Below are 8,987 nucleotides of genomic sequence, written 5' to 3' on the forward strand. Positions count from 1 at the left end.
TTGAAGATGTCTACTTCCTTTTACTCAATATTATCAGGCAACAATAAACCGTAGGGCCTAGCTGCCTTCCCAATTAATAATTCCAGAGGACTTGATTTGGTTACACGATTGGTAGTGCAATTCAAAGCTAGTTGTATCTCCCCAATCGCGTCTTGCCAAGATCGCCCGGTCGTTTCCACCGTCGTTAACATATTTTTCAGCGTACTCATAACACGCTCTACCTGTCCATTGGCCCTACTCGCACCAGTTGCTATTAAGTGAAGTCTAATATGTCTATTCTGGCAGAAATTTTGGAAATCTTTACCCGTAAAACACCTTCCTTGGTCCGCTATTACCCGGCAGGGATTGCCGAATAAAAATATAGCGGACTTAAGTGCTATAATGGTATTAAAGGAATCTAATTTACGAGTATGATACAGGTATACAAATTTTGTGAAAGCATCAACCAAAACAATGATATACTCCTTCGTGTCACTCTTACCACTTAATTTACCCGTTATATCCATGTGTACCGTATGCCAGGGTATGCTGGTCTTAGGTATGGGATGTAGTTCAGCTTGTACTTTACCTGAACTAGCCTTCGAAACTCGACAAGCATGACAGTTCTCAACGAATTTGCGAACATATTTCGCCATTCCTTCAAACCAGTAATACTCGTATAGTTTCTCAAGCGTTTTATCCCAACCTAAGTGCATAATGGACTGATGCACATGATTAATGACGGACCACCTGAAACCCCTTGGGACAATGGGCAAGCAAAGAGTTCTACCTTTTCTCTGTATTTTACGATGGAGTGTACCAGACCGTAATTCATACGTATTCGCAATATCTTCCGCGAGCTCTTCATTTTGCAACTTACGGACGATCTCAGAGATTTGTGGGTCGCGACGTTGTTCTGCTAACAACCAATCATCGGAGATTTCAGATAGATTGATTTCTTTCTCTACAATTTTGTTGATCGTACGATGATCCAGATCTACGGGATTTCTCGAAAAGAAATCTACATGAGCCATTCGTTTGCCTTCCCGATACATAATGTCAAAGGTAAAAGTTTGCAGGTAAGCCCACCATCTGTAAACCCTGTCATTTAAATGTACCTTGTCACTGGATGCCTTCAGAGAATTACAATCAGTGACAACAAGAAATTCCCGACCGTGCAGATAGTGACGAAAATGCTTGATGGCGTTTACCACTGCCAGCGTTTCTAACTCATAAGAATGATATCTAGATTCCGCAGGGCTAGTCCGCTTGCTATAATACTCAACTACTCTATTTTTACCTTCGACCCTATGCATTAGGATAGCCCCAAATCCTTCGGAACTAGCATCCGTATGTAGTTCTATTGGATATTTGGGGTCAAAAATCATTAGCACCGGCTCATTGGTCAGAATAGAAATTACTTTTTGCCTAATTTTTTCATGTTTATCCGTTCAATTTATGTTCTTGCTACCGGAAGTGAGAGCATACAAAGATTTCATTACCTGTGAGAATTTAGGAACAAATTTTCGAAAGTAAGAAGCTAAACCAATGAATTGCCGGAGCTGTGTAACAGTCGTTGGTGCGGGCAAAGAGCTCAAGGCTTGTACTTTACCTGGGTTTGGTCGGACTTCTCCGTTATGAATCACATAACCCAGAAAAAGTACTGGCGTCTTCAAGAAAGAACATTTAGAAAAGTTAAAAGAGAATCCGGCGTTTACGAGGGTATCTAGGACGGTGTTTAATCTTTCTAACGCCTGATCTATCGTATCGGCAATAATTAAAACATCATCCTAATAAACGACAACATACGAATAAGCAAGATCACCTAAGGCATTGAAAATGGCCCTCTGAAAAGCAGACGGTGCATTCTTCAATCCAAACGGCATCGTCATATATTCATATTGACCATCAGGAGTAACGAACGCGGTATATTCAGTCGAATTCGGGTGAATAGAAATTTGATGAAACCCGCTGGCCATATCCAGGCTTATAAAGTATTTCGCCCCTCTCAGTCTCGCGATCTGGTCAGCTATGAGAGGAAGAGGGTACCGATCCGCGACGGTGTTTTTATTTAATGCTTGGTAATCTACACATAATCTATCTGAACCGTTCTTTTTTTTAACAAGTAATATAGGGCTTGCGAATGGTGAATTACTCGGTCTTATGATTTTTGCTCGGATCAGTTCACCTATCCTCTCTCGAACTATTCCCCGCTCCTCCTCACTGAGTCTATAAGGACTTCGTTGCACGGTAACGTTGGGATCAATTAAACGAATTTCTAATTGACCCGTATTTACACGATTCCGCGGAAAACCCGTAATAAATGACTCTTTGTATTTCTCGAGAACAGAAATCAATCGATCTTTATCGTTACCAACTACATCAGTGTCGACCTCATTAATGTTGATCACATCTTCCGCGACTCTGCTACAAGCGTTAACTATTTTTGTCTTACAAATATCGACACTGTTTCGTGTAACATTCACGTCAAAACCTTGGCTCAAAATTTCACGACCAATCATGATATCGTATTTTAAGTAATTATCAGAAAGGGCATGAAAAGTTATCTCCAATGTAAAACCGTTAATACATACAGTGGATAAAATCTGAGATGTACTGTTAACACAAGTATTCCCTATGCCTCGCATTATTACTACATCAGTCGTTCATTTGCCAGAAAATTTCGAAGCTACGGATTCTTTGATTAATGAGCATTCGGCTCCGGAATCGAAATAAAATGGGTACGACTCACCCAGATGACTTAATTTACCAGCTGGAGGCTCTACCACACAGGAGTCGACTCGACGTTCATTCTTGAAGCCGGATTTTCTGTTCTGCAGTTGTGGACAATCAGGTGCGATATGACCCTCCGCACGACACTTGAAGCAAACCACCTTGGACGATGAAGCTGGACGGTTTCTTTCCTGGTGTTGTGTATCCTTTGTATCCTTTGTATCCTTCCGCTGTTCACTACGCATCCTCTTGCGACACTCCGTTATTTTGTGTCCAAGAGTACCACAATAATGACTCTTCACCCGGTAATGCGATAACTTGCGTCGTTTAACTTCAGGTTCTTCCGATGTATTTCCTAACAAAGTTGCCGGCAGATCGTTGTAAGGAAGAGCTCTCATTTCATCATAAAATTGTTCCTCCGCCTTGATATTATTTGCGAACGTTAATCGTTGAAAGCGTTGATCTTGTGAGCTTAGCATATAAACCCGTGCCTTCAGGGTCAAAACGTGGTAACGTTACATCCTTAGGTTCCGTACTCGGTCTTTGCTCCCTTGGCTGAGTTATCCGGTCCATGATTTTCATGAGTTGTTCCAAAGTGACACATGGGCTTGATCCCACTTCTGATGTCGGGTTATCATTAGGATTTAAGGCGCGTAACGATTCTTCGTTTGAATTAGCCATTGTTTTACAAAACAGAGAATATATTTACACGAATAAACAAGGTTTTACAAATATTATGAATAATGAATTTTGTAATATGATTGATTAACAAATGATAAATTAAATTATTAATTAGATTAAAGAATAATAAGTTTTATCGAACAATAAAAGAAACGAATAATATATCTTACGATTTACTAATTTAACGAATAATGAAAATTAACGATTGATAAATTTACAAATATTGAATTTAATTTACGCTATAAACAATGATCCGGGGTTCAAACGAATCCACGGTCAACGGGAAAACTTTAAACAATTTTATAACACAAAAAAATACGTTTGCTGAATCACTCGGAAAAATTACTCGATGTATCACTTTCCAAGGCGATCACACAAATGAATCCCTGACTAAAATCTTTTTCGTAATACGACTGCATTTGTTTGTTATATTCTCGCTGGAAACATCGAGAAGGTTCCAATCGTTGTTGCTAGGCAATATCTGTCAAAAGTTTGTTATATACTCCTTGGAAACGTCGAGAAAGATCCAAACGCCGTTGCTAGGTAGTTTCTGTCTGGAGATTGATTCCTCATACAACGTGTGTCCCATTATATCGACATCTCTAAAGTACAATTCTATGTGGTTTCTAGGGAGAACAATACAACCGATCCACACCTTCGTCAGGCAAAACGTTTATCCCGTGACCGTGGCTACGTTCAGCGACCAGTTGTCACCTCGAACCCACTTTCGCTTTTCACAAATGTCAAACAATTACAGATGACAATTACTTAATTACAGTTATGATAAAATCTGGGCTAAAGCATTAAAAGTCTTCCTCAAAATTGCATAGGGAAGGCTCCGGTTTTCATTTCATCTCCGACAAATATAATAGGATTAAGCGAACATTTATTTTCACCAACTTTAATCCTCTCCCGTGCCAGTACTCCTGCGCGTAGCAGGTTAGCCGAAACGTGGAGTTTAATTGTCAATCGCATTAAATAACAGACAACACTACAATTTAATCTGAATTCAAAAATTAACGGCAATACAACCAAAACGAGCCAAACAAAACGTAACACAAGACAACCAAGAAAACGAAACCTCAGCTTAACAACAATTGTAGTTGGATGAGTGTATGATTCTCTAGAGGAGCAGACTTTCGATTAAAATTTATTTCGATTAAAAATTACAAAATATGGAATACTTGTAAGAGTGCTATGTGAAGCTCTTACAGGATGCTCTTACGTATGCAACTTTTACGTGTATACTGTTGAAAGAAGAAAATTAGAAGACACTGTTCTAAGGATTACTGAACCTTACAAGAACATATGGCAACATATTTATCACAATAACTACTATAACAATATCGATATGGATAAAACACTTCTGAAAAACAAATTGTGAGTATGTGAAACAACTAAAAAATATAAAGGTCTAACTCCATCACTCCAAACAATAAAACTTTCAAGATGTTAACATGCATTTTATGGAAACCACCATATTTTGTTAGAAGTATGGAATATGTTACGTCCGGTGACTCTCTACGGTCGAGGTGTCCATCAACTGTGCATATATATGTCGGGTTATCATTAGAATTTAAGGCGCGTAACGATTCTTCGTTTGAATTAGCCATTGTTTTACGAAACAGAGATTATATTTACGCGAATATACAAGATTTTACAAAATATTATGAATAATGAGTTTAATGAATGATAAGATTAACAAACGATAAGTTTAACTAATGATTAGATTAAAGAATAATAAGTTTAACGAATAATAAGGGGAACAAATAATATGTCTTACGAATAATAAATTTCACGAATAATGAGATTAACGATTAATAGATTTTACGAATAATGAATTTAATTAACGCTATTAACAATGTTCCTGGGTTCAAACGAATCCACGGTCAACGGGATAACTCTTTACTATGCGTAGAATAATTTTAAATACAAAAGATACGATTGCTGAGACACTCGGTAAATCGCTCGATGTATCACTTTCCAAGGCGATCACACGAATGAATATCTGATGAAAATCTTTTTCGCTATACGACTGCATTTGTTTGTTATATGCTCGCTGGAGGCATCGAGAAGGTTCCAATCGCCTTTGCTAGGCAGTTTCTGTCAAAAGTTTGTTGTATACTCTTTGAAAGCATCGAGAAAGATCCAAACGCCGTTGCTAGGCAGTTTCTGTCTGGAGTTTGATTCCTAATACAACGTGTGTCCCATTATATCGACATCTCCATAGTACAATTCTATGTGATTTCTAGGGAGAACAATATAACCGATCCACACCTTCGTCAGGCAAAACGTTTATCCCGTGACCGTGGCTACGTTCGGCGACCAGTTGTCACCTCGAACCCACTTTCGCAATCACAAATATCAAACGATTACAAATGACAACAATTGCTTAATTACAGCTATGATAAAATCTAGGCTAAAGCATTAGAAAACTTTCCCAAAAGTTGCAAAGGGAAGGCTCCGGTTTTCCTTTCATCTCCGACATATAATTATACGGGTCGCAATAATCCTAAGGAACGGTCATAAAACGAGGCTTCTGGATTTACCGCTAAAGCCGTTAAGTGGCCTAAAACACCTTCAAATCGAGACATTCCTTATGGTTATTGTTCCATCAGGTAGAAATTGGGGAGTACTTGCTTCGGCATTACATATACTAAAATTGGAACGATACATAGAAGATTAGCATGACCCCTGCGCAAGTATGACACGCAAAATCGTGAAGCGATCCACACTTTCGGGGAACACGAGGCGGGTATGGGTTTTCAGGGCGTAGGACTATGCCCTGGGAAAGTGGCTCGTCGGTGCCTTTGGCACCCGCCAGTTTGCAGATCCGGTGCAGAGAATTTTGCGGAGGATGGATATGGCAGACAAAAAAGGCAGTAACGTTTACGGCGCAGGGAAAAGATACCTCAGTACCGGTGCAGCCGCGGGTTGTAAAGCGAGCCCCGCTGCGTCGCCATCGAGCAATCGTGGCCGTCCGGGGGTGGACCATCAGGCCCCCGGGCGTGTTCATGCGTCTGGTGAAGAGGACGTGCAACCAGAGGAGTCTCGGGGAAGGTCAGAGGGTCCGGATGTAACTATCAGCGGCCCGGGATCTTCGTCGGATGGGCTGCTTTCGCGGTACGGTGGCGGCGGCAGGGTGAGATTCGACGACGAAATGTCATCGTGTCCTTCCTCTACGACCGTTGTGAACGCGCTCGGCAAGCGATCATACCGGAAAATTACCCGGTCATGGTTGGCCTCACGGAGGGCGAGAGCGTCTAACGCTGAACTCCAACGGCGCACGTGGTCACCACCTCCGCCGTCGCCTCAACAATCGCCGATCTCTGCCGTCTCTGCATCCGCGACAGTGCCGTTGGCGACGACGACGTGCGGAAAGAGGATATAAAGACGGAATCGGAGGAAAGAGAAGGAACCGAGAAGGACAGCTAACCGATTCAGGGACATGAACACGCGGACAGCGCATACCTGCGGAGAAGGGTGCGCTTTCTGGAGAGTGAGGTCAGTCGTCTCCAGGAGACGGTGGAACGGCTAACCAAGGAATGTACTAAGAGGGCAGTAACAGAAGGAAGTGTAGCGACACTCGACAGCAAACTTTCCAACGGTTTCTGTCCCATGGCTCGTTACACAAAGACCCTATCCTTCGGACAAGATGATTGCCAGATGCGTATAAGTTATTACAGAATATTTTCAGTTAACCTAAGGACCTGCTACAAATCTTAGGATTAATTTAGCTAAGGTCCTCCAGAGGGACAAATGGTCTTTATCTTAACAGCCCCTATACCTACCGCCCACTACAGGAAGATACGGGAAATCTGCTTTTCTCACGTACGACGCTTCCTACTAGCATCTTTCTCTCAAGGATGGTTAGTATCCTTTTCCAACCACCAACTCAAAATTTAGCCAATTAACAACGACGTCCACTTCCCTCACTTTCCGAACCAACGCTTTCCTAAACGAATCCGATGATCTCGTATCCTTAGACACACCCCATCATAGTTTTTCCTATCCAGCATCATCGTGACGGAAAGTCAGTCGCGAGACGCCTGTCCGAATTGATAGTTGATAGTTGGCAGCAATCACTGATCCGAGTTGCTCGACATCTCAGGCAATCATCGTCCGAACTCGTAGCGCATATCGAATCGTATCTACCCGAATCTACCCGAGTTCGAACTTGTAATCGCGAACCGCGAACCGCAAACCGCGAACCGCGAACCGCGAACCGAAATTAATAACCGCGAGTTTTACGTCAAGTATACTCACCGAATATATTTTGTTAATAAATATTTATTGTTAAACATATTCGAGTGTTCCTTCAATACCTATCACGCCCATCGCCTCAGAAGTAACGACGGTGAAGGGCAAGCGGTGGGGATCACCACTACGAGGGGACGAAAGGAGATGCTCCCGGGGCCCCAACGGGAATGATTATGGGCCATAGAATAAGAATACATATAAAAAATTTCCTGCAAAAAGTGATAATTTCGTGGATAGAAGATTGTGGATCAAAGGAAAACGACGAAGAAATATCTAGTACAGCAAACACTTATGAGACATATGACAAGCAGATCATCCAGACTAGATCACCCACAAAGACTATCAAATTTCGGAAAACATAAACTTATAAACATAGTGTCTAGTCGTCGGAGTAAAAAAGCCCCAAAACCCCAATGTAGAATTTGCACAATTAAAAAAGAAAAGAAGTAGAATATGTTTTGTCTGTAAATTTTGCAATGTTCCATTACACAGAAGCGATTGTTTTGGACGATATCACACTTTTAAAAAAATATTAAATTATTATTTGCTTGAAGAAAATCATTGTATGGATTAAATAAATATTAATAAAAAAATAAATATTAATCTAAAAACGATTCTAATAGATCAAATAAATATCAATATAAATATTATAAGTAATTTCGCCAAATTTGAGTTAACATTTCTATAGGTATGAGAAAAAGCGCGTATATTCCCGCGCGATATCCTAGAGTCTAAACAGAGCTAGAGTCTAAACTGGCTTCAACGATGTATCTGCGACCGAGTGAGAGGTAGACAGTACATAGGATTTTCAACCGCTACTGGTTGGTAAAATGATACGATAGTACACAACAAGTGTATAAGGTGAAACCGTGAATGTGCGTGCGTGCGTGCGTGCGTACGTGCGTGCGTGCGTACGTGGATAACGATAAGGCGAAGCGAATAATATGCATAGTGAATCTTTTCTGTCTTTTGTGAAGAAAGGTTTCATTTTTCATTCTTTTGGTCTCTTTCCTCTCGTTTCTTTTTTCTTTTCTTCTCTCCAGCGTCACATGAAGCGCACAAATGTCCAAATCTTTCCACGGTTCTTTCTTGGTTCGCTATATTTTGCGAATGAAATTGTACTTCAAATCCACTATATCCAAACGTCTTCCCCTATCCTTTCCTATTTCTCTACCTATATGTCGGAGATGAAAGGAAAGCCGAAGCCTTTCCTTGGAAATTTTCGGAACATCCTCTAGTACTTTAGCCTAGATTTTATTATAGCTGTAATTGTTTAAAATTAGTGATAGCGAGATTGGCTTCGAGGTGACAATTGGTCGCCGAACGTAGCCACG

General features: G+C 40.9%; 1 non-coding gene across 1 annotated transcript; it reads left to right on the top strand.

The window, feature by feature from the left end:
• Positions 1-6,025: 6,025 nt before the first annotated feature.
• LOC117215697 lies at positions 6,026-6,132 on the top strand. Its single transcript, XR_004489189.1, has one exon. It is a non-coding gene; the product is annotated as a U6 spliceosomal RNA (small nuclear RNA).
• Positions 6,133-8,987: the final 2,855 nt, after the last annotated feature.

Source organism: Bombus bifarius, unplaced genomic scaffold (genome assembly GCF_011952205.1).
Source record: "Bombus bifarius isolate JDL3187 unplaced genomic scaffold, Bbif_JDL3187 scf7180000009770, whole genome shotgun sequence".
Classification (NCBI taxonomy): domain Eukaryota; kingdom Metazoa; phylum Arthropoda; class Insecta; order Hymenoptera; family Apidae; genus Bombus; species Bombus bifarius.